This window comes from Macaca mulatta, chromosome 13, assembly GCF_049350105.2.
Source record: "Macaca mulatta isolate MMU2019108-1 chromosome 13, T2T-MMU8v2.0, whole genome shotgun sequence".
In the NCBI taxonomy this organism is placed as follows: Eukaryota; Metazoa; Chordata; class Mammalia; order Primates; family Cercopithecidae; genus Macaca; species Macaca mulatta.
In genome coordinates this window covers 96,716,467-96,728,624 of record NC_133418.1, presented here as the reverse complement: position 1 = coordinate 96,728,624, position 12,158 = coordinate 96,716,467, and the positions used below count along the sequence as shown (strand labels likewise).

The 12,158-nt window shown below is 42.5% G+C and overlaps 1 protein-coding gene and 2 long non-coding RNA genes across 29 annotated transcripts in view; 2 read left to right on the top strand and 1 right to left on the bottom strand.

Annotated features, from left to right (window-relative positions):
• Positions 1-12,158, top strand: part of BABAM2 (BRISC and BRCA1 A complex member 2) — a 456,851-nt gene that overhangs the window by 370,664 nt on the left and 74,029 nt on the right. The window lies entirely within an intron of this gene.
• LOC144333839 (uncharacterized) lies at positions 2,099-6,877 on the bottom strand. The gene is made up of 2 exons (XR_013402927.1): positions 5,956-6,877; positions 2,099-2,565 (listed from the first exon to the last, which is right to left on the bottom strand). It is a non-coding gene; the product is annotated as an uncharacterized LOC144333839 (long non-coding RNA).
• On the top strand, positions 5,708-8,548 carry LOC144333826 (uncharacterized). The gene is made up of 2 exons (XR_013402911.1): positions 5,708-5,936; positions 6,877-8,548. It is a non-coding gene; the product is annotated as an uncharacterized LOC144333826 (long non-coding RNA).

Sequence of the window (12,158 nt, the reverse complement as noted above, 5' to 3'; positions counted from 1 at the left end):
TAAAAAAAAATTATTGTAAAAATTTCAAACAAACGTGAAAGTAGAAAGAAAAATATAGTGAACCACTATCACCCATATCACAGTTTGAATACCTTGTTTCTTCCATCCTGCCTCCTTTTTAATTTTTTATTTTCCTGCATATTTTGATGCAAAGGAAATATCATTTTACCTATAAATACTTCACTATGTATCTCTAACAGGTAAGGATTTTTTTTCTTTTTTTTTTTTTTTTTTTTTTTTTTTTTTGAGACAGGGTCTTGCTCTGTAGACCAGGCCAACGTGCAGTAGAATGATCATCTAGCCCACTGCAGCCTCAAACTCCTGGACTCAGGGACCTCCCACCTCGGCCTCCAGAGTAGCTGGGACTAGGCTTACACCACCATGCCCAGCTAATCTTTAAAAAAATTTTTATAGAGACAGAGTCTCACTATGTTGCCCAGGCTGGTCTCAAACTTCTGGCCTCTCATGAACTTCCCACCTCAGCCTCCCAAAGTCCTAGGATTACATGCGTGAACCACTGCACCCAGACCAGATAAGGATTTTTTTAAAAAGATGTATTGACGGTAATATTATGATATCTAATTAATTGATATCACCTAATACCCAGTTTGTGTTCAAATTTCCCCGTTTGTCTCAAACGTGAGGTTTTTTTTAACACTTACTTTGTTCAAATCAGGATACGAACAAGTAAGAATCCGTGAATCTTGAAAGCCTTTATTTAGAAAAGAAGAGAAAAAGTGTTTTTAGTTATTTCATTTAGAATCTGAGCCATTCTTTTTTTTTTTTTTTTTTAAGATGGAGTCTCACTTTGTCACCCAGGCCGGATTGCAGTGGTGCAATCTTGGCTCACTGCAATTTCCACCTTCTGGGTTCAAGCGATTCTCCTGACTCAGCCTCTCAAGTAGCTGGGATGATAGACTTGCACCATCATGCCCAGCTAATTTTTGTATTTTTAGCAGAGGTGGGGTTTCACCATGTTGGCCAAGCTGGTCTTGAACTCCTGACCTCAAGTGATCCGCCCACCTTGGCCTCCCAGAGTGCTGGGATTACAGGTATAAGCCACAGCGCCCAGCTGCCATCCAGTCTTTATACCAGTTTTTAATAGAATTCTTAGCACTAGAATGGACGGTTAGAGGCCATCTAACTCAGAAGTTTTTGTTTGTTTTTTTTGTTTTTATATTTTTGTGACATGGTCTCACTTGCTCACCCAGGTTGGAGTGTGGTGGCATGATCTTGGCTCACTGCAGCCTTGGCCTCGCAGGCCCAAGTAATCCTTCCACCTCAGCCTCCAGAGTACCTGGGATTACAGGTGTTCACCACCACACTCAGCCAATTTTTGTACCACAGTGCTGAGATTACAGGTGTGTGCCACCATGCCTGGCCTAGCTAAGAAGTTTTAAACTGTGTGTGTGTGTGTGTGTGAAAGATTCTTTTGGTGAATTCCATGGATCCGTTCTGTAGAACAAGGTATTTTGCCTAAAATAAAATATACTGTGCTGAAAAGGAAACCGATTATATGGAACCTGTTATCAAGTCTTTAAAAAGTTATGATATAGAGATGTATCTATAATCAGAAATATCATTTCTTTAGCAGATACATAGCTTCTTTGTTAACACATTAAATAATAATATCCAGTAGCAAATCTAATAACCACCATAATTTTGAAATGTGATAAATATAAATAATATTTTGAGATATGGGCAACACAATTTAATATAAAAATTCCTGTGATTTCTATCAAAGTTATTACTGCTAAAGCCATTGCAGATTGTTACCTATATCCATAATTGAAGGAAATGCTAAATTTCAGTTAAAGGTTGTAAAAACAAAGATACATGTTTATGTGAAGAAAATGTGTAAAGATACACATTTTCCCATCCAAATTCCCAGATGCCCTGAATCCAAGGACGCTTTCAGGGGCAGTGAATAGAGATGCATGGACTTCAGATTGAGAATTTCTGAAAACTCTTATCATTTACTGAGGTATTGGCTGAGTACCTGGCCCAAGGTCATGCATGATATTAGTGGAAGAATAGGACTAGAAATGAAGTTTCTTAAAATTCAATTAAGTATTTTTCATATGTTTGAATGGCTCACTTTTTCTTTTTTTTTTTTTTTTTTTTTGAGATGGAGTCTCACTCTGTCACCTAGGCTGGAGTGCAATGGCACAATCTCAGCTCACTGCAGCCTCTGTCTTCTGGGCTCAAGCGATTCTCTTGCCTCAGCCTGGGATTACAGGCGCACACCAACACACACACCCAGCTAATTTTTTTATTTTTAGTAGAGACGGGTTTTCACCATGTTGATCAGGCTGGTCTCGAAATCCTGACCTCATGTGCTCCACCTGCCTCGGCCTCCCAAAGTGCTGGAATTACAGGCATGAGACACCACACCCAGCCTGGACAGGTAAGTGCTTTACAGCAATACGTGTCCAGTATCGGACTGTTGGCATCTCGTATTGGCCTGAAGTACTGACTAATGTTCAGCATAAGGAAAATAACAGAAAATAATGCCCTGATTTGAGGTTTAATGACTTTTCCATTTGCAGATTGTATACTGACCAACTGCACAGATTCAACTTTCATGAGTTCATAGAGTACATTTTCCCATCTTTTTTGAGGTACAATTTACATATGGTAAAATTTACCATTTTAAGTGAATGCTTAAATTTTGGCAACCATATACAGGCATAGATCTAGCCCCACAATCAAGACAAATAACATTTTCTGTTACATTAAAAAGTGTACTTGTGGCCGGGTGTGGTGGCTCACGCCTGTAATCCCAGCACTTTGGGAGGCCAAGATGGGTGGATCACGAGGTCAGGAGATCAAGACCATCCTGGCTAACAAGGTGAAACCCCATCTGTACCGAAAATACAAAAAATTAGCCGGGTGTGGTGGCGGGCACCTGTAGCCCCAGCTACTCGGGAGACTGAGGCAGGAGAATGGCGTGAACCTGGGAGGCGGAGCTTGCAGTGAGCCGAGATGGCACCACTGCACTCCAGCCTGGGCGACAGAGCAAGACTCCGCTTCAAAAAAAAAAAAAAAAGGCCTTGTAAGGCTTTGCAGTTGGTCTCTTCCCCTGACTTCCAGCCCCAGGTAGCCGTTGACCACTTTCTGTTTCTCTAGTTTATTCTATTTTGTATTCGATTTCTTTTACTTAGTATAATGTTTTTGAGATCCATCCATGGTGTTGTGTGTGTCAATGTTTTGTTCTCATTTATTGCTGAGTAGTATTTCATTTTTTCATTCCATTGTTTATGCATTTACCAGAGGCTGAACATTTTATTTGTTGCCAAGTTTTAGTTATTAAGAATAATGCTAGGCCAGACTCAGTGGCTCGGGCCTGTAATCCCAGTGCTTTGGGAAGCTGAGGTGGGAGGATTACTTGAGGCCAGGAGTTCAAGACCAACCTGAGCAACATTCCAAGACCCTTTCTCTACAAAAAAATTTAAAAATTAGCCCAGTGTGGTGAATGCACCTATAGTCCCAGCTACTCAGAAGGCTGAGGTAGGAGGATTGGTTGAGCCCAGGAGTTCAGGGCTGCAGTAAGCCTTGTTCATACCTCTGCACTCCAGCCTGGGTTACAGAGTAAAAGAAAAAGAAAAGAAGCCTGGCATGGTGGCCCATGCCTGTAATCCCAGCACTTTGGGAGGCTGAGGTGGGCGGATCACTTGAGGTCAGGAATTCGAGACTAGCCTGGCCAACATGGTGAAACCCCATCTCTACTAAAAATACAAAAATTAGTCTGGCATGGCAGCAGGCACTTGTAATCCCAGCTACTTGGGAGGCTGAGGCAGAAGAAGCGCTTGAACCCGGGAGGTGGCGGTTGCAGTGAGCTGAGATCACACCACTGCACTTCAGCCTGGGCAACAGAGCGAGACTATGTCTCAAATAAATAAATAAATAAAATAAAAAGAAAAGGAAAGAGAGAATAGTTCTCCTTGAACATAATTGAAGTGCAAGTCTTTGTATGGACATATGCTTTTATTTCTCTTGGGTAAAAATGTAGAAGTGGAAATGCTGGGCCCTATGGTAAACGTACTTTAACTCAGTGATGTGCTGCTGTGCTATTTTGCAAATGACTGTCACCTTTTACATTTTCACTGACAGTGTGTGAGAGTTTAATTTTTCCACATTCTTTCCAACTCTTGATATTGTCACTCTTTTTAAGTTTAGCCATTATAGGATATATAATAGTATCTCATTGTGGCTTCAATTTGCAATTCCCTAATGACTAGTGATGTTGAGCATCTTTTCCTATGCTTATCTGCCATTCAGGTAAGTTAATTTGTGAAGCATCTGTTTAAGTCTTTTTCTTTTTTCTTTTCTTTTTTTGAGACAGGGTCTTGCTCTGTCGCCCAGGCTGGAGTGCAGTGGCACCATCAGGCCCATTGCAGCCTCTACCTCCCAGGCTCAAGTGTTCCTCCCACTTCAGCCTCCTGAGCAGCTGGAACGGCAGGCATGCACCACCATGCCTAGCTAATTTTTTTTTTTTTTTTTTTTGAGACGGATTCTCGCTCTGTCACCCAGGCTGGAGTGCAGTGGTACCATCAGGCTCACTGCAGCCTCTACCTCCCAGGCTCAAGTGTTCCTCCCACTTCAGCCTCCTGAGGAGCTGGGACTGCAGGCATGCACCACTATACCTGGCTAATTACTTTTTCTTTTTTTCATTTTTATTTTTTGAGTTGGAGTCTCACTCTGTCGCCCAGGCTAGAGTGCAGTGGTGGGATCTTGGCTCACTGCAATCTCCACCTCCCAGGTTCAAGCGATTCTCCTGCCTCAGCCTCCCAAGTAGCTGGGACTACAGGCGCACACCACCACACCCAGCTAATTGTTGTACTTTTAGTAGAGACAGGGTTTCACCATGTTGGTGAGGTCGGTCTCGATCTCCTGACCTTGTAATCCACCCACCTCTGCCTCTCAAAGTGCTGGGATTACAGGTGTGAGCCACCACACCCAGCTGGCTAATTTTTTATTTTTTGTAGAAATGAGGTCTTGCTATGCTGCCCAGGCAGTTTTTCTTGTTTTTTAATTGGGCTGTTATTTTTACTTTTGAGTTGAGTTTTTTATACATTGGGATACAGACCCTTTGTCAGTTCCCTGTTCTGCAAATATTAGTTGAGAATATTTAATTGTGTCTTTCAAAGAGCAAAAAAAATTTAATTCTGATGGAATCAATTTTATCATTTTTAAATTTTATGAGCCATGCTTTTTATGTCCTGCTTAAGAAATTCTTGCCTAACCAAGTTCACAAATAATTTTTAAAATGTTTTCTTTTAGGAACTTTCTAGTTTTAGCTCTAAAATGTACGTCTGTGTTCCACTTCAAGTTAATTTTGTATATGGTATAAGGTAAGGGACATGGTTCTTTTTTTTTTTTTTTTTTTTTTTTGAGATGAGTCTCGCTTTTTGCTCTGGCTGGAGTGCAGTGGTGCGATCTTGGCTCACTGCAAGCTCCACCTCCCAGGTTCATGCCATTCTCCTGCCTCAGCCTCCCGAGTGATTTTTTGTATTTTTAGTAGAGATGGGATTTCGCCATTGCCAGGATGATCTCAATCTCCTGACCTCATGATCCGCCCACCTCGGCCTCCCAAAGTGCTGAGATTACAGGCGTGAGCCACTGCGCCCAGGCTTCTGAATTCTTACTCTGTTCCATTGATCTGTGTGCCTGTGCTTTCCCTTTAGAGTAGGTCTTGAAATCGTGTAGTGTAAGTTTTTTAACTTTGTATTTCTTTTTTTTTTTTTTGAGACGGAGTCTTGCTCTGTCGCCCAAGCTGGAGTGCAGTGGCGCGATCCTGGCTCACTGCAAGCTCCGCCTCCTGGGTTCACGCCATTCTCCTGCCCCAGCCTCCTGAGTAGCTGGGACTACAGGCGCCCGCCACTGCGCCCGGCTCATTTTTTTTTTTGTATTTTTAGTAGAGACGGGGTTTCACCGTGGTCTCGATCTCCTGACCTTGTGATCCGCCCGCCTCGGCCTCCCAAAGTGCTGGGATTACAGGCGTGAGCCACCGCGCCCGGCCAACTTTGTATTTCTTTTTTGACATGGAGTCTTGCTCTGTCACCCAGGCTGGTGTGCAGTGGCGCAATCTTGGTTCACTGCATCCTCTGCCTCCCGAGTTCAAGTAATTCTCCTGCCTTAGCCTCCTGAGTAGCTGGAATTACAGGTGCCCACCACCACGCCCGGCTAATTTTTGTATTTTTAGTAGAGGCAGCGTTTTGCCATGTTGGCCAGTAGAGTCTTGAACTCCTAACCTCAGGTGATCTACCCACGTCGGCCTTCCAAAGTACTGGAATTACAGGTGTGAGCCACCACACCCAGCCAACTTTGTATTTCTGTATTCAAAATTATTTAGACTTTTACATCCTTTGCCTTTCCCTATACATTCTAGAATCAGCTTGTCAGTTTCTTCACAAAAAGCATTATTGGGATTGCATTGAATCTATTGTACCTCAATTTGAGGAGAATTGCCATCTTGGAAAGAATTGCGTTTTCCCTTTCATGAACATGGTGTATGTTTTCATTTATTTCAATCTTCTTTAATTTCCCATAGCAATGTTTTATAGTTTTCAATATATGGGTCTTGCACATCTCTTGTTAAATTAATTTCTAAGTATATTTTTAAGCTATCATGAATGAAGTTTTTAAAAATTTTCACTTTCTTTTTTTGGGGGGGGGTGGGGGGGAAGGCGTCTTACTCTGTTGCCCAGGCTGGAGTGCAGTGGCACAATCTCAGCTCACTTCAACTTCCACCTCCTGGATTCAAGCGATTCTCCTGCCTCAGCCTCCCAAATACCTGGTATTACAGGCATGCACCACCATGCCCAGCCAATTTTTGTATTTTTAGTGGAGACGGGGTTTTACCATGTTGGCCAGGCTGGTCTCAAACTCCTGACCTCAAGTGATCCACCCACCTCAGTCTCCCAAAGTGCTGGGATTGCAGGCGTGAGCCACTGCACCCAGACTAAAAATTTTCATTTTCAAATGGCTCATTGTTAATACATAGAAATATAATTGACTTTTGTGTATTGACCTTTAGTAAATTCCTTAGAATTTTTATGTACATGATCATGTCATCTGCAGATGACAGTTTTACTTTTTCCTTTCCAGTGTGAGTTTTGTCCTTCCTTCCTTCTTCCCTTCCTTTCTCTCCCCTCCCCTCCCCTCCTTTTCCCCTCCCCTCTCCTCCCCTTCCCTTCCCTCCCTTCCAGTGGCCTCCAGACCTGACCTATGCAATACTTTATTCATGTGTGTATGGATTTATCTCTTTGGTCATCATGTATTGAGCACCTGCATTGGTTCCGGTGCTGTCAAGACTCAGGGATACCAGGATGAAAGATACCCGCTCTGAAATAGCTCACAATCTAGTGGGGAAAATGAACATATGAAAGTAACAATGAAATATTACTTACAGTGCATGTCTAGGCATACACCAGATGTTATGAGGATACAGTGAAGGGTCACCCAACACGGTAAAGGAGGAGGGCCACAAGATCATTCCAAGCAGAGGGCCTGGCGTAAACAAACGCACGGAGGGAAGAAATCTTAGAGTGGAAGTGAGGACCTGAGAGTGGTTTCCAGTCTCCTAAATGTTTGGTGGACCCCAAGAAGTAGTAAGAGATTAAGCTGAAGAGGCAGTCAGAGGGCAGAACACAGAGAGCATTGCCTAGCAGGCTAACAAATGTGACTTTATCCTGAGGATAGCAAGGAGTTATTGAAGAGCACTCAGCAGAAAAGTGGCATATATTTGCTTTTATAAAAATAGGCTTTTCTGGTATTACATAAAAGATGATTTGGGATGGAGACCAGGGACCTAAAAAGACAGTCCAGGCAAAAGAAGATTAGACCTGAACTAGGGGAGTCATAGTAGGGACAGAGGGGAAGAAAAATGTGTAAGAAACATATCAGAACTTGAAAAACTTTGTGATTGATCCCAAGTAGAAGATGAGGGACAGAAAAGAAATAGGATCATCCCCAGATTTCTTTTTTAGGCATCTAGGTAGCTGATGATGCCATCATCTGAGGCAGGGATTACTTTAGCAGGAACAGATTTGGAGATGTTGAGCTCCATTAGGGATATAATGAGTTTTAGGAGCCTGTGGACATCCAGTTAAAGAATAAATGAGAGAACATTAGAACAAAGGTGTGGTGGAGGCTCTCACCAGCTTAACCTAGAGTCCATTCCAACCTGCAAACCGCTGGTTGTCCCCAGTCCAGATGGTGCTGAACTGTTTGGCCTGACTGAACTCTTTTGTTCAGTCACATGTCACACTGGACAGGAAGTGGCCTGGAACTCGAAACCTTTTTGATACACGTTTCCTCCCAAAGAGGTGATCCAAATTCCTGAGATGACCCGATCTAGGATGTACTGAGAGAGGCTTTGGGGAGTAACTTCTAAACTGAGAATGACCTTTGGGGAAACTTGAACCCTTGCCCTCTGGTAGGTGAAAGGTGAAGCAATTTATCTCACGAAAGAAAAAATATGGCATGATTCCACTTATTTGAGGTAACAGCAAGACACTGTCTCAAAACAAAAAAAAGAAAGAAAGGGAAGGAGAGGAGGAGAGGGGAGGGGATTATTAGTATTAATAATAATAATACCATTGTTATACATAAATAATGTAATTTATTGAGTATTTACTATATGCAAAGTACTGTGCTAAATACAATAATTCCATATAAGTCTCTCAGCAGCCCTGTGAGGTTGGGCTACCAGATATCCCCATTTTACAGAAAGCACCTAGAGATAGGGTAACTTGCCAGAAGTCCCATAGCTAGTAGCTGAAGGACAGAGCATTTGAACCAAGACCATCTGATTCCAGATCTCTTGTTCTAAGCAGTTTACTAAAGCTTCCCAGTCCATGTGCTGGGACACACTGATGGGTTAGGGATAGGTTACAGATAGGCTGCTGACCTCTTCAGTCCTTGGGGGAGCCGGAGCGCACAGTGAGTGACCTCTGCCAGCCTTACCCATTTTCCTAGTGTGCCATAAAATAGTGCCACTTTCTGGGTAAGTGGCATGATTTGAAAGGAGTTGGGGGGCACACTACAACTGTACTGTCTCTTCTGTAACAGCTACCAGACCCTACACATGTATATGGTCAGAATTCCAACCTCAGAGCACGCGGTGGGTAGGGATCCTAATTTCTAGTTCCTTTCTGCAAATGAGGTGCTATGGGGCTCCCCACTGTTACCTCTGATGCTCCCAACTGTGGAACTTTCTCTTTGTACTATGAGTCTTTTGAACTCTCCCAGTGTTGAAAAGGTGGATTAACAATTCCCCCGTCTCCAGGGAAACCATAGTACCTGCCAGTAATCAGAAACTTTGCATACAGGCAAGCCTAGTGAAGATAATTGCCAAAAGGAATCCGTCAGTGTGATTGAGGCCAGAGAACTAGCAATTACATTCAGATTTTTAAATGCCAACCACCCATCAATTTCTGCTCTAAACCATTGTCTCGTTTCAGCTTTGTTTTCCAATAAAGATATAAATTTAGTTCTATACTAGTCTTTCCAGCGTGGCTTTCAGGTTAAACATGGAATCTTATTTAGTTTATAGGACTTAACATTTGTAGAGATGGGGTTTGCCTTTTTTATACTCCCAGGTGAGAGCTGAAAGTAAGCAAATTCTTTATGCCAGATACCATACTGGATACTAAAGATACAGGGCGGAATGGGACATTCCTTTTCTAGAGGAACTCACAGTCTTATATACACAGATTCCCTGTCTTTAAAAAAAAAAAAAACTCTTTGGCTAAGCTAATATTTCTCATTTTTTATTTGGCGATATGCTTGGAAACCTCATATGTATTATAAACTGTCTCCTATGTCAGGCAAATTAAAAAGAATTTGCAAAGTTTATCCTTGAGCTTTTGTTTGATTGAGACCTCAGAAATGAATTGTGGTCGCAACAAAAGCATCTCCAAATGGCATAGCCTTTGTTTTATGTTGGAAGAATGGAGTGGGCCAAAACCCTCAGTTCATACTGTTCCACCACAACCAGTCAATGAGAAGGTAGAACCCATTTGGATGGGATGGTGCTTGAACACTGTATTTACAAGAAGATGAAAACATGCTGAGTTGGCCTCTAACCAAGGGGACAAAATACTTCAAAAGACCCATTTTTCTGGGAGGTGAACAGCCTAAAATTGCAGACTCAGTGGACTCCACAGAGAGTAAACACAAAGACTTTACATGCTAATGTTCAAAGACAGTTTACCCCAACATCATTCATTGTTTCCATTATTCCAGAGGTCATGGGGGCTACAGAAAACCAACACAATCTGAAAGAATTGCTTCTTGATTTCAGCTTTTCAAGTTTGATTCTTCTAACAACTAGAAAGTCCTTTGAAACAACCCAGACTTAACTTTGCTACTCAGAGATAGCATTAGTTTTTCAATCCACGTTTGACCCAAGGATGTACTGACCAGTGGGCACAGGGAAGGAGTGGGAGTAAGGACCGTGGCTTCTAATTCTGATCTAGTTTTGCCCTATAAAGTGTGTTAGATCAGCCTCAGTCTCCCTATATAAGACACAATTAGGCCGGGCGTGGTGGCTCACGTCTGTAATCCCAGCACTTTGGGAGACCGAGGCAGGAGGATCATCTGAGGTCAGGAGTTCAAGACCAGCCTAGCCAACATGGTGAAACCCCATCTCTACAAAAATTAGCTGGGCATGGCAGCGCATGCCCATAATCACAGCTACTTGGGTAGCTGAGGCAAGAGAATCACTTGAACCCAGGAGGCAGAGGTTGCAGTGAGCTGAGATCAGGCCGTTGCACTCCAGCCTGGGTGACAGAGTGAGACTCTGTCTCAAAAAAAAAAAAAAAAAAAGACACAATTAAATCAATTGGTGTTCTTAAACAAAATGGCCTAAGGGGCAGAAAGCTGAAAAGCAAGAGTAGCTGCTCCAGTGGTCCTCCATGACTCCTGGGCATTGCCAGCTTTGGGGGATGGGAAGGAGGTAGGGCTTGACCAGAATTCTCCACCATGTACAGTCCTATTCATATACACACATGCACATATGTGCACACACATACACATACACATGTACACTCTAGTGATAATACTCAGCTAATTTCTATACTCTTGGAGCTAAGCCTTTGAGAAAAACAAAAAGTAGTTGCCCCTCCCCACCCCACATACAAAATATAGGGACCCTCTCTAAGAATGTACCTTTTTATTTTAAGGTTTGAATCTGCAGTATATTCACCTAATTTTTTAAATACACGATAGGCAAAGTCCCATCCCCACCTGTTCCCAGTCTGCCTTGTTCTTCTCGTCACTTGTGTTAGTTTTTTTAATTAGGCCTTTCAGAGTTTCTTTATGTAAATAAAATAAATATGAGTGCATATTCTTACTTTTCTTCTTCTTCTATTTTTTTTTTTTTTTTTTTAAGTTGGAGACTCACTTTGTTGCCCAGGCTGGAGAGCAGTGGCACTATCTTGGCCCACTGCAACCTCCACTTCCTGGGTTCAAGTGATTCTCATGCCTCAGCCTCCCAAGTCACTGGGATTACAGGCCCACACCACCACGCTAGGCTAATTTTTTTGTATTTTTAGTAGAGATGGGGTTTTGCCATGTTGGCCAGACTGGTCTTAAACACCTGACCTCAGATTATCCGCTTGCCTGGGTCTCCCAAAGTGTTGGGATTACAGGCATGAGCCACCGTACCCGGCCACCTTTCTTCTTTCTGACATGCAAAGTAGCATGTTACACACCCTATCTGCACCTGCAGCAAGTGCTTTTGATATTTTATTGCCATGAATGTGCAATTCTTAACCTCCCCTCCATCTTGGTCACTGAGTTAATACAAAGGCTCAGCACCTGCAGCTTTGCAGCTCTTCTTCACTCATAAATGTAAGTGGATTGATAGTATCCTCTGTCATTCCCAAAGTGTTACTAGAATTGTCTCTTCGATGTTAGTAATAAGATCTTATAGCACTTCAAAGTACTTTCCCATTTATCATCTTAATTAATTTGATCTTCCCCAACCCCTATGAAGTTGGTAGGACAGGTATTGTCCTTGTTTTTAAGGTGAGGAAACCAAGAGTAAAAGGTTGGCATTTTCACACATCTAACGGCTGTCGTCTGTACCTGAAGCCACTTTATTTATGTGTTCCAAAAACAAGGGAGGAACTACCTTTCATAGTTTTGTT